Source organism: Tamandua tetradactyla, chromosome 10, assembly GCF_023851605.1.
Source record: "Tamandua tetradactyla isolate mTamTet1 chromosome 10, mTamTet1.pri, whole genome shotgun sequence".
Lineage (NCBI taxonomy): Eukaryota > Metazoa > Chordata > Mammalia > Pilosa > Myrmecophagidae > Tamandua > Tamandua tetradactyla.
Genome location: NC_135336.1, coordinates 53,094,188 through 53,107,797, shown reverse-complemented (window position 1 = coordinate 53,107,797; position 13,610 = coordinate 53,094,188). Strand labels below are relative to the sequence as shown.

Here is a 13,610-nt window from a genome sequence, read left to right as displayed (position 1 = left end):
GTTCACATTTCATTCTTTTTCCATGTGAGTGTTCCGCTATTGCAGCACCATTTTTGGAATTTTTGTTTGTTTACTTGTTTGTTTTGTTTTTGGGAATCAAACCCCGGACTCCTGCATGGCAGGAAAGAATTCTACCACTGAACTACCCTTCCACCCCCTCTTCCTAAAGTTCTTTTAAATCAATTTCTACCATCAGTGCATCAGATTGGTGCTTCATCATTTCTTCTCCAAATGTGATTGTAACCTAAATTATTCCTCTGCTTTAGGTTTTTCTCCAGTCCTTTTCCCCAGCTTCTCTAATCTGGCCTTCATCATGTTGCCAGAACTAGTTTTCTAAACTTAAGCTCTAATCATACATACCCCTACTCTGATTAACTCCACTCACCACTCCTTATCTACTATTTAATTTGCAAGGAAATTTTCAAATACATGAAATATAAGTTGCTTTACGTTATGATCTATGACAGACCCTCTATCTTCTGGCATTCCCTGCCTTTCCACTAGCCCCACCTTCCAGCCACTTCAGAAGATACTTTTTGTAATTTCTTTCATGCAAATTTATTCTTTTTGTCTGTGGACATTGGGCCACTTGTCTAGTCTGTCTGGAAAGTGTTCCTATATCTTTTTTCATGCCAACCCTCACATTCTCTGCATTGCTTTCTCCGTTGATGCTTTAAGACACAGAAGTGTCTTTACTTCTTATTATGAAAGATTTAGATTGCCAAATGCTGGATGATAAACAGGCTTTTATGAGATGCTTGGAATTCAGTGTCTATCATAGCATTTATATCCAGATATTTAAATGTCTGTCTTCTCACTACATTGTGAACCCTTGAAGGAATGGATTTGATCTATCATCTTTATCTGAATTAGGCAGCATAGTGACTGCAACAACAACTAGCTAAATAGATATATAAGAAGCAAAATATTTTAGAAAATATATTGATTAAAGGGTTGCATTCTGCATCTCACTGGAGAAGAACAATTTGTTCCTAACTTTAGACAGTCAGCTGTGAAAAAAAGATTGGTTCTGAAAATGGAACTTTGTTCTTATTCATCATTAGTTTTGAGTACAGAAAAGTTTATATATTTGTTGTTATTTTCCATATTTTAGAAAACCCAATTGATTTTCTCATCATTAATTTTCTCACTAAAGGGTAAACTTATATGTGGGAGGGTAAGGTATTTACCTCAGGGAAAAAACGATACTATAAAAAGGTTATAAGCTATTTAAACAACATCAATCATACAAAATACACTTTTAAAGAATTAATGACTGATTCAGAACAGTTGATGATCTAACTCACATCTAGGAAATACTAACCCCAGTGGTTATTAGTCCTGCACCTTGTTATTCAGATGAGAATAAAAATTAAAGCATATGGATTTTTAATGGTTGATAGATAGAGCCTGCAGATTTTAGAGAATTTTTACTAACCAGTCAAGCTTTCTAAAAGCATAGGTCAGCATTTAAATGCTGAATAGTTTTTGTACTCCATGTGATTAGTATTTTGAATTAATGTACCATATTAAGCATAAGATGGTTTGACTTTGTGTTGGTTTCAGCAAAACCAAACCCACTTTGCTAATAAGTGTAATACTTAACCTTTATTTCTTTCATAACTAGGTGGCAGTTTACACAAAAACATTTCAGTGATATTTTTTAAAGTCTTTCAAATAAAAACATGAAACTGGGTTATAGGTGCGTATATCTGTATTTTGTCCTTTGAATATATTCATGATTCCTGCAGACTGTGCTTGGGAGGTAAAATTAAATCTGTACTGCTGATTTGGCTCCATCAACTAATAATGCTATTTATTCATTTAATCAAATTGTCTTTGCTTGCCTTAAATCCAGTATTTTCTGGTGCACATTAGAAAGGATTTATTTATGGTTTCTATTAAAAATCGCTCTAAGAAATAACCATCATTCAGTAAAGAAATAGATTCATCAAACAAGTAGTTGCTGTTTTTTTCTATTATTTTAATTGTTCAGATGACCATTAAATTCTTGTTTGCCCTGAATGGTCCAGGTTTATTTCTGTTGTCCTTGTGTAGTGATTGGTAGTGCCCAATTCGCTTTTAAAAGTATCCCGGTTTGAAAGATGAATTTTATGGTCACTCTGGTATCAGTTCAGGAATGCTAACTCCTATTATAAATAAACCCCAAATATATAATAACTCAAATACAGAAGTAGATTTTTACTTTTTCTTGTAATAGATCCAAGTATATGTTTCCATTTGGGCAGAGTTCTTGTCTGTGAGGTATTTCAGGGAGCAGAGAGAATGAGAACATGGAATGGGTAACTCTCCTTTTTAAAAGCATTGGTTCAGAAGTGGCACACAAAATTTCTACTCATATTTTATTGGCTACAAAAAATTCACATCATTGTACCTAACTACCACAGAGACAGGAAAATGTAGATTAGCCTGGGAAGAAGAGAAACTGAATTTTAGCTGAATTTAGTAAACTGTTTGTTACCCAGTATCCATTGTTCTTTTGTTCCTATTCAGAAGAACCTTGGTCTTGAGGCTTCAATGTGTCCAACTAAAAACAAAGACCAACTGTTTCTAACTTAATTTGCAGGTAGTTCTGACTAATACATTGTGAATTAGAGGATGAGATGTAAGTTGAGGTGTTTTGTAGAACTTCCAGGAAGGTTGCTTAAAATTAGCTCTCTCAACTAGTGGATAAACCTTTTTGCCTGATACTGTTTCCTTTGCTATCCGAAGTGGATATGATGTCTAGAGCTCTAGCAGTCATCTCGTACCCTAAGGTGAATTTGAATATGAAATCACATGCTAGTTGATAGAATTCCATGTTGTACAACTACTGAAAATATATTTCTGATATGCGAAGGTCTGCCTTGAAATATTTGATCTGTTCCGTTAAATTTGTCTCTCTTTACACTAGTATCACACTATGCTAATTACATTAATTTCATAATAAATTTTGATATTTGGTGGCATAAATGTCTGAGTTTTGTTCTTCTTCTTTAAGATGTCCTTGGCTATTTTTTAAATTTATATTTAAATTAAAGCTCATCAGTCTCTGCACACACGAAAATAAAAACCAGCTGAGGTTTAGATTACACACATTAAATCTATAGTACAGTTTGAGGGAGTTGATTATTATGTAACAGTGATCTTCCAGCCATAGACATGTACATTTGCCCCTTTTTAAAGGCTCTTTCCTTCTCTATAAAGAATTTTGTAGTTTCCAGTGAGAAGTGTTATGGCCTGTATTTTCTTACATTTATATGTGTTTTTTCAATTTTATTGAAAATGACACATTTTAAAATTTTACTTATTTGTTTTTGACAGTATACAGAAATAAAATTGAATTTTGTATATTGATCTTTTATCCAGTGTTCATTGATTTTTATCCGCATTTCTTTATTTTTATGAACAAAGGGAAATTCTGGAAATGGATCTTTGATGAAATAAAGAAATATAGGGAGTGCACCTTACATGCAATATTTATAGTTTGCTCTGAGTTGTGTTTGACCTGCTTTTCAGGTTTTCAGGAAAAATATTAAAACATATAATCCTACTTAAGGACAGAACATATGTCAAAATTTAATTAAACACAATGTTAACAACATATTAGGTACTCTGTAAGTGAATAGTTTGTTGTTTTCTATAGCAATGCTAATACTTACTGAAAGATTGATTCACTTTAGTCAAATTTTCATTTAACCAACAAATATTTATTGACTGATTACTATTTACAACGTGAATAGTATTTATATTTATTCACTAAATTTCCTTCACAACTGAAATTTTATTCCTATTCACTGATAAAAGATTATAATTGGGTACTTAGAGATATCAAATCTTAAAAAGCTATTCAAAACCATCATATAATAATATTTTATAAAAGAAAAAGTTTTTGGGGATGATATACATAATATATATCTGGAAAGACAAAGCATAGTAGAGGGAACTCTATGGTAATATTTAATGGCATCAGATCATTATAGCTTCTGTTGCCGTAAGCACAATATTATTGCACTGGAGCTAGCAATTAAGTTCCCGTCTCTGGGTGAAGCTTTCTAACTGTGCTACCGGCATTCAAGGAAAGTGATATTTTCAAAATGCAAGTGTGCTTGCTACTTGCCAATGACTACGTTGAGATTAGGATAAAGATAACATGTCTTTCCATGGGCTACTGTCTTTCTTATTAATATGCCTAATTGTTTCAACTTCTTTCTCTGTGTCTGATCTCTTTCTGTCTCTGTTTCTGATCTCTCTCTGTCTCTGATCTGCAGTCATCCAGTCCTCCATACATTTCTAATGTGTCTTGAAATTTTTGTACTCATTCCCTAACAAAGGAAATTTCCTTCTTTTCTCCTGCTAGCACATACTTGTTCTTTGTCTTCCATCTATAGTTGTTTAGGGAATCTCTTTTTTATTTTTCCTCACTAGATCATATCCCTTATTTTAAGCTCCAGTGGTAGCTTTCCTTCATAATACTCATTCCTGCCACATTTGCAGTTTTAAGCTTATATATACAGGCTATGCTTTTGCTAATTATTTTAGTTTAAAAGTTAAACATGTAGACTTTCAATAAATGGTTGCTAGACGAATGGATGGATGGATAAAAGGATGAATTAATAGACTGTTGGATAAATATTAACAATTCTTTCTGATCACAGTTTCTATCATTTAAATTGGGTCTTTCTTTAAAAAACACAACCTTTCTTAAAATCTCATACCAATTGTTGGTAGTATCTATTGGACTTTCTAATAAAACAAAATTCTGATTATTAATTCTTATTCTAGTCCCAGAAAACACATAATGGGCTTTAACATATCTTTCTATATATATCTAATAGGTGTCAATTTTATTTATTAACTCTTTTGATTCTAGAGATACTGTGAAGTGACTATGCCAACAGTTATGATTTGTGATTATAGGGGAAGTAATTATCAACACTGAATTACATGGAATATTTTAAAAATTGCAAAGTAATTGTAAATTAATAAAATATATATTTGAGCACAAATAATATTTTAATATTTAATATTAAAAACAAGTGTTTTAATAATTAAATGAATATATAACTATTGTAGAAACTGTTTTGAACCAGAAAAACAAACCATCCATATTCTCATGACCTAGAGAAAACATTTAAGTGGTTTATTTCCTTCCATGTTTGCTTGCTTTTAGAACATAAGCATGTGAAAAGAAAAAAATTGTAATTGTTTTGCTCTTTTTTGCACTTAATATTATATGGAGTAACATTCTCGTGTTATTTAAGGCAGCTGATTCATAACAAGGTGATACTGGGAAAAATATTTTTTCAGTGTATGGTGATGGGGCCAATTGGATATGTAAGTGGAAAAAAAATGTATTTTGGCCTGTCATGCTGTAAACAAAATATCAGTGCCAGTGGATTGGAGTTCTGAACATGAAAGGTAAAACTGTAAGAGTTTTGGAAGGAAATGTAGGAGGATATCTTCATTAGCTTTGAGTAGGCAAATATTTATTAAACAGGACTCAAAAAACAATAACCAAACCTAAAAAGTATAAATGGAATTATATAAACATTAAGAACCTTTGTTTATGAAAATAAACCATTAAGAAAGGAAAATGGCACCTTACAGATTGAAAGAAGATATTTTAGTACTTTCATCTGACAAAGGGTTAATATCCAAATTGCATAAAGAGCTCCTATAAAGCTAGAAAAGACAGCAACAAAATGGAAAAATAGGCAACTGAAAGACTACTAGAGAAAAAAGAATAGCCAGATGGCCAGTAGACAAATGAAAAGGAGCTCCACTTCTTTGAATTGCATAAGAAAAAAAGAATTGCTGGATGGATAGAGTGATTGAAAGATAACTGTGATTTTAAAAAGTTTTTGTAGAATGTTAATTGTATTACCTAAATAGTGGATGTATGAGTGTTCATTGTAAAATTCTTTGAGCTTTTGTGTATGTTTTTAAAAGTTTATAATAAAAATATTGAAATTTTATAGTTTTTAATAATTTGTATAGTTTTTAGAATAAAAATGTTGGAATATTTTTTTTCATGTTAGCCATTCTGAAATTGATTTCAGTAGATGTATAACAGAATGGCTAACATGAAAAAGGAAGAAAATATCAAATTTTAGATAGGATATGGAGTAATGGAACTCTCATATGAAATAAAATCTTAGCCATTATTAATCTGATATGACTTACAGACTTTCAGTAATACAAGTATTGGAGCATTTCAGTCTATCCCCTATATTTCTTAACAATGCTTTCATAGTGTTTCATTTTTTTTTGGCTTTGTAGGCCATTCAGGGTACATTTTCAGAAATGGATTCCAATTTGTATCGAATTTTCTAATCGCGCTTGGTCCAGTCTAGTGTTTAGCCTGTCATCTCCTGATACTATTCCAACTAATATATGTAGTATGTGTATGTGTGTTTGCATATATTTATATATATGTTAATTCTTATGTTTCTACTTGGTTCTTTTTGATATCCTCTCTTTTTTATATTTCATTTCACTGTTTTTAATTGCTTCCAACCACCCCTTTTTCATTTGCTCTTTTTATAAAGGAAAGTCTTCTGTCATTATATCATTGATTTTGCTAAATAAGCTTAAATATTTTTTCTGTTATGTATTTTGAAATTAATTTTACCTATGCTCATTTTATGTTTCAGTTACTAATTTTAGTGGCTTACTTCCTAAGCATTTAATTTCTTCAGCGTGGTTCAAATCCTTGTTTCCTAACTAGGCCTGCAGATTGCCAGCACCTCTTACTTATTTTTTTAAGCTTCATTTCACATCTTAAGTGGACGGTAAAGTGGTATAAAACCCTGGCTTCAAGTATGAAGCGTGTCTCCCAAATAAGTCTCTCATTGATGACTTTAGTTCTTTGCCCTGAAGAGTTAAAACTACCTACTGCCATTACTGCTTTCAGAGCAAGTCAAGATTTCAGCTGACCTTAATTGCGTTGGTTGTCTCCTTATTACTTTGTTGTATTTGTGTTTACATTTTCTGCCCTGGAGTTCTTATCTTGTTTTTATCTTGGCTAGTCCTTTTTTATTTTCCAGTTTTACATTTTATGTATCTTTTCTCTGTGTTCAAACAGAGCCAGTCCATCAAGGCATGGGATTATGAGAAAACCTTGATGGGAAATTTAACACAACAATAATGGAGATTAGATAGAGAGCCATTTATATACCTGTTTTTGTTTTTTATTTAACTGCTAAGGTTGAATAATTAGCTTTTAAGTGCAAAGCCATTTATATAAATGTTGGCCAAAAACATTTGGCCAAAAAGCATTCAAGCTAATTAAAAAATATTCTGTGCCTTTTTTTATGTCCTTTATCCCTTTAGTCATTAAAACTAAGTAGTTATTTAGTTAAACTAAACAAAACTAAAACAGATGCTTTCCCTAATATAATTCATAGCATTTCAGGAAAAAATATATACAAGTAGTTATGATTTTACTATAATAAAGAATATAGTATGACTTTTAGAAATGGATTTTATTGTCATTCCCTGCTAAATTCTCATTTGTCACTGAGCAGATGTTAACAATGCATTTTGTGCAAACACCTATTGGACATTCAGTGCCAATTATATATTTTATTGTCTGTTTTATACTAAGTTTCATATACACACACACACACCCTTCTGTTTATCAGGTTTTTCTTGATGCCAAGTAGTGATCTTGCTATGTGTATATTAGCAGACCGAATTTCTTCCTAAGGCAGGAATTTATTCATCTTATTTGCTTGCAGAGACATCTTGGTAGGTGCTAGTACTTAATGACAGAAGTCAAGCTACCCTTTGTTGCAGGTCTTCTGTCAGGTTTGCACCTAGGGGCAGAGTGGATATTACTAAGTAATAAATGCATCTATGTGTTTTCAGCCTTAGGTCGGCCATCCCATTCAGACTCAGTAACTATTTTGAAATGCATTCTGTATCCACTTCCTTCAAAATTTGCTATTCTGCTGCCTCCTCCTTCTGTATAAGACTAAATTTGTGATTTGTCCCTGAACAGATGTTAACAAATATAAACAGAAATGCTACTGTAGCTACAAGTATATAGAATGGTATAATAAAGGGGTGAGGGTGCTCACTTCAGTCACTTTTAGTGACTTTATGTAAAAATTTTGAAAAATAGACTTCAGAATTTATTTTGTAAGTGTGTTGATTGACAATGTAAATGATATCACAGAAGTCTTCACAGTAAATCTCATCATCTCATTATATATGAGTTTGATAATTTCTCCTTTTGCCCATGGAAAGTATATTATGGGGGAATGAACTAGTCCTCTTTGGTAAGCTAACTAAGGATGCTACTTAGTTGTAGAATTTCAAAGGTAAAACATTTTTATCACTCGATAGAAAATTTTTCAGTCCCTAAAACCCTGAGACTTAAAAAAAAATTTAAATGAAAAATAAAACCAATGACTTTATAATGTTTTATCTTACTTAAATTTTAAGAAAATCAGTTTTGCTGCAATTACCAACTTTGATGTAAGTATTGCTTAAGAAGGAAAACATCTATTGAAACTAAAGATAAATAGTTGAAATTTAATACTTTACTAAGACAATATCCAGAAATGAAGAGTTGAAATTTAACCTATAACTAAGCCATTGTCCAGAAATGAATTGTGGCCTTAAAGATTTTTGTTTATATTCATTATCTAAACTGTTTTCAAAATGTTAAAACAGTGAACTCGGTTTATATAATAATTTTAAATATTTGTAATATTACGTTTATTAGTGGAAGTCATACTAAGGAGGAGAAATAGAAAGGAGAATAGGACAATCTGTCCTGACATGAATAATAGAGAACAGTAGTTTTATTCCTAGTAAAATGTTTTCAACTTTCCATCCCCTCAGTCCTACTACGCTTATCTGATGTAGGTAGGTAGAGTCAGTACTTATAATTTCAAAGGAGTCTTTTATTCCCCCAAATTTTCCATTCAAAAGTTGCTTAAATAATATTTATGAGAAATGAAACCTTGTTATGTGTCTATTTAAGAAAAGTAATTTGTAGGTAAATTCAGTGACCCATTATTACTAGTTAAAAATGCCAACCAATGAGAATGGTTGTAATAGTGTATCAGTATATATATTTTCACAGTGATATAAAATATATATGCATGATTTAAAGTAGAGCAATGTGTAAATCAAATATATAAAATGATTCAGTATGAAGTCATTAAATGTGGTTCAGAATCTTTATCTCTTTATTTCAGATTAACACCTGGATTTTTGAGTAAACTCAATTTCATCAAGGAAATGTTGGAAAGCAAAGGAGAATGAAATATATAAGTATTAGTAAACAACACTTGATAGTCATTTATGTGTTGGTAAAATAATTGTGTTGTGTCTTTTTTTTTTATTCTTTCATTTTAAGCAGTAATCTTGTTGTCATGGAGTTTGCTGTCTTTAGTGAAATCTGAAGAAATGCTGTGAGGAAAACAGAATAATGAAAATAAGACATTTGGAAAATTTTGCATATATTGTTATGAATTTTAGAAAATAGTTTTAATTCACAATTTAGATATGGCCTCTGATATCCCTTAACGGATCTTGAAAAGTTTCTTAAATAATTTTCTTTTCATTCCTAGAGATCTTACAGATGCCTCCCACTGTCAGGCTGTGATCAGTTCTATTCTGGAAATCACGGGTGTTAAAATAAGTTATTAATCAAAGCTGAGTCCCTTTTGACAATGACTGTGAACTGTTAATAATTATTCTTGGATAGTGCATTTAAACAGGCATAATAGCTGTTATCAGTTTGCTGATTTTTTAAATTGGTACTTGGAATAATTGTGTCTTCTCACATACCTCACCATCGAAAAAAATTATAACTTCTCTTATCATGGTTAATGTTTCCTAGTCATTGAACCTAACAAAGAGGAAGTTGCTAATTCAGTTAGATGACTGTGCAAATTGCTGTTATCTGTTTAGTAAAAGTCCAAAAAGGGGAAAGACAACATAAGTAATTTGGAAGAAAATCTAAAATATCCTGTCTAATTTAAAATTTTATATGTAACAAATTAAATATTTTTCTTATATACATGTTTTGTTTTTCATTTTGCTTTGATTACTGCAAATGAAATTAAATGATGCTGAAATCAGGGTATCACTGAAAATATTCTCAAAGTGTGCTTAATTTAAATAAAAGTTCCTTTAATCCTGGTGTCATCTCTTTGCCAAGGAAAAGATGAGAATTAAGGAATCTTAGTTTCAAATAAAAGCAAATTCAGTTATATAAGATCATATATTCTCATTTATAATAAAAGATATGTTGACAGGTACAGCAGGATATATTTTCAGTTCTTGGTGGTAAGAAAAAACAAAAGAAACAAAATAGAAGAAGAAGGAAGAAGACAGTAAAAAACACAAATATAAGAATAAAGGAAATAGAAAAAGAAACAGTGCAATTTTTGAGTTCATCTGTCCTGTAATGTGACAGGATTATGACAGAAAGCATGGAAAGAGATGTTTAATTTTGGAAATTCTTCATTATTTATAGAATGTTACTGAATAAGATTTATGTGCAACGTTTTGCCACAGGAATAGGCTTTGGTATGTGCCAACACAATTAAACATCCTATTCATCTCTATTCTAGTTTGATAGCTGCCAGGATGCAATACACCAGCAACAGAATAGCTGTTAAAAAGGGGAATTTAATAAGTTGCTAGTTAATAGTTCTAAGGCTGAGAAAATATCCTAATTAAAACAAGTCTATAGAAATGTCCAATTTAAGGCATCCAGGGAAAGATACCTTGGTTCAAGAAGGCCGATTAAATTCAGGGTTTCTCACTCAAGTGGAAGGGCACATGGCGAACATAGCATCACCTGCTAGCTTCTTCTCCTGGCTTCCTGTTTCATGCAGCTCCCGGGGAGGCATTTTCCTTCTTCATCAGCAAAGCTCACTGACTGGTGGACTCGGCTTCTCGTGACTATGTTGTTTTGCTCTGCTCTCTCTGAATCGCTCGTTCTCCAAAATGTTTCCTCCTTTATAGGACTCCAGTAAACCAATCCAGACTCACCCAGATAGGTGGAGACACTCTTCTGTAATCCATCTTGATAGAGATTAGAAGAAATGGCTACCTTTACAAAATGGGATTAAGATGAAAACATGGCTTTTCTAGGGTACATACCTCATTTCAAACCAGCACATTCCACCCTCTGAACCCTAAAAAGACATGTTTTTCCCATATACAAAATACATTAATTCCTTCACAATATCAGAAAACTTTAAAGTATTTCAGTAAAAATCAAATGCAATACAAGATTAAAACCAGTACAAAGTCTCATCAAAGTTAGATACTAGTGTGGTCTGTGCTCAGACAAATTCTCCTCTGTGTTGTGGGGTACACCGAAAGAGAGACCACACAATTCAAAACTGCAAGCCAATTGGGAGTCTTTATTAGCCAGCCAGCGACTGCCTCAGAAACCTCTAAGAAGGAAGATGCAGAGAGCAGCCCCCAGAGGTTTTCAAGGTATGCTTATAAAGGCTAAAATTATGTTGTGGTTTGCAGTTGCTAGCAAGCAAGCGTATCATAGAAGCAGACGAAATGCCTTTAGCTGTTGCCAAAACACATCCCGTTCTCTCAGCTTCCTAACACTGGTTATTGTTTAACTCTTGGGACATTCCGCCCCAGTGTTGTGGGAACTTTCCCTGCTTGGGCCTGATTGATTACTCCTGGCCCTCCACACTCTGTCTTTGGATCTTTGAAAACTCATAACAAGTTATTTGTTGCCATAGTACAAAGGAAGAACAGTCATGGGATACATATACGCATTTCCACAGGGAGGTAGGAACACAGGGGGCACGGGACCCAAGCAGTTTTGAGAACCAACAGGGCAAAGTTCATTAGATCTCAGAGTCTGAGAGTCATTTATCTTTGGGGCTTTAGAAAGTGGCAGTCCCACCCTTTCCAAAGGCCTACACAGAGGCCTGCCTCTCTCCAGACGCAGCCTTGGGGGACACTGGGGAGACCACCTTTTTCTTGGCTCTACCCTCTCCAGGGATCAGGGCTGTACCCGGGCTCTCTGCCATCTCCAGGCACATGCTTAACCCCTCCAAGTGGTGGCAGCCAGGCCCTCCCCAAATCCCAAGGAATGTGTTTCACCCTCTCCAAGGCCTGAGGTAGCATGACTCTTCCACTGCAATGAGGTGGAAGGCCCAGCCACTGCCTTTTGGGCAAACTCACCCTCTCCACAGGCTTGAGTAGGTCTGCTCTCCTGGCCTGAGGCTTCTTGACTTCAGACCTCAGCTTCCATGGTTTTGCCTCTGAAGTTATTTTTCCTCCAATGTGTCCCTTCTCTGAAAACCCCAGTACAGACTGGCAGCGGCTCTGTTTATACAGGTCCCACAGCAAGGTCGTTGGCTTTCTATGCAGTAGCCTTGGATCATGCCCATCAGATATAAGGAGTTTCCACAAATTCTTCCTGGATAACACCATGTTTGATCCTGGATTTCTCTGAAATGGCTGACGGGTTACACATTCTGCCAGGACCTCATGTGGGGCACTATTTTCTGGGGTTTCCCTTCCTGGAAGCCCAGAATTTTCCAGAACATCAATTTCTGGTTCCTTTATACCCAAGAGTTCAGTTCTCAGCTTCTCTCTTTCCTGTCACATTTTACTATAAGCTGTGAGGAGAAACCAGGCTGCATTTTCCACATTTAATTTGGAGATCTCTTCTGCTAAATATCCAAGTTCATGGCTTTTAAACTCTGCCTTCCAGTCAAAGCCAGTAGTCAACTTGCCAAATTATCTGTAATTTTGAAACAAGGCTCGCTTTCCTTCCAGTCTGCAATAACACATGCCTCATCTCTGTCTAAAGCCTGTTCAGAGGTATCTTTAGAGTCCACATTTCTACCAACAGTCTCTTCAAAGCATTCTAGGTCTTCTCTATCAAGCTTCTCACAACTCCTCCAAAATCTTCCCCTTATCCATTTAAAAAACCGTTCCATCGTGTTTGGTATTTGCAAACTGTAGCAGCACCCCACTCCTCTGGTACCAAAATCTGTTCTAGTTTGCTAGCTGTCGGAATGCAATATACCAAAAACAGAATGGCTTTTAAAAAGGGGAATTTAATCAGATGCTAGTTAACAGTTCTAAGGCTGAGAAAATGTCCCAATTACAACAAGTCTATAGAAATATCCAATCAAAGGCACCCAGGAAAAGATACCTTAGTTGAACAAGGCCGATGAAGTTCAGAGTTTCTCCCTCAAGTGGGAAGGCACATGGCGAACCCACTCACAGTTTCTCTTTCATCTGGAAGAGCACATGGTGGACACGGCATCATCTGCTAGCTTCTTCTCCTGGCTTCCTGTTTCATGAAGCTTCTCCCCGAGAGAAGCTGGTAGACTCTACTTCTTGTGACTATGTCGTTCTGCTCTGCTCTCTCTGAATCTCCTTTTCTCCAAAATGGTTCCTCTTTAATAAGACTGCAGAAACTTATCAAGACCCACCCAAATGGGTGGAGACATGTTGTCACCTAATCCAGTTTAACAACCTCTCATGATTAAATCACATCTCTAGTGAGATGATCTGATTACAGTTTCAGACACACGGTATTGAACAGGGATTATTCTGCCTTTATGAAATGGGATTTAGATTAAAACATGGCT

General features: G+C 34.1%; 1 protein-coding gene and 1 long non-coding RNA gene across 2 annotated transcripts in view; one reads left to right on the top strand and one right to left on the bottom strand.

Annotated features, from left to right (window-relative positions):
* EPHA6 (EPH receptor A6) overlaps positions 1-13,610 on the top strand; it is a 951,964-nt gene that overhangs the window by 110,189 nt on the left and 828,165 nt on the right.
* Positions 9,229-12,345, bottom strand: LOC143648491 (uncharacterized). Its single transcript, XR_013158566.1, has 3 exons — positions 12,187-12,345; positions 10,752-11,076; positions 9,229-9,426 (listed from the first exon to the last, which is right to left on the bottom strand). It is a non-coding gene; the product is annotated as an uncharacterized LOC143648491 (long non-coding RNA).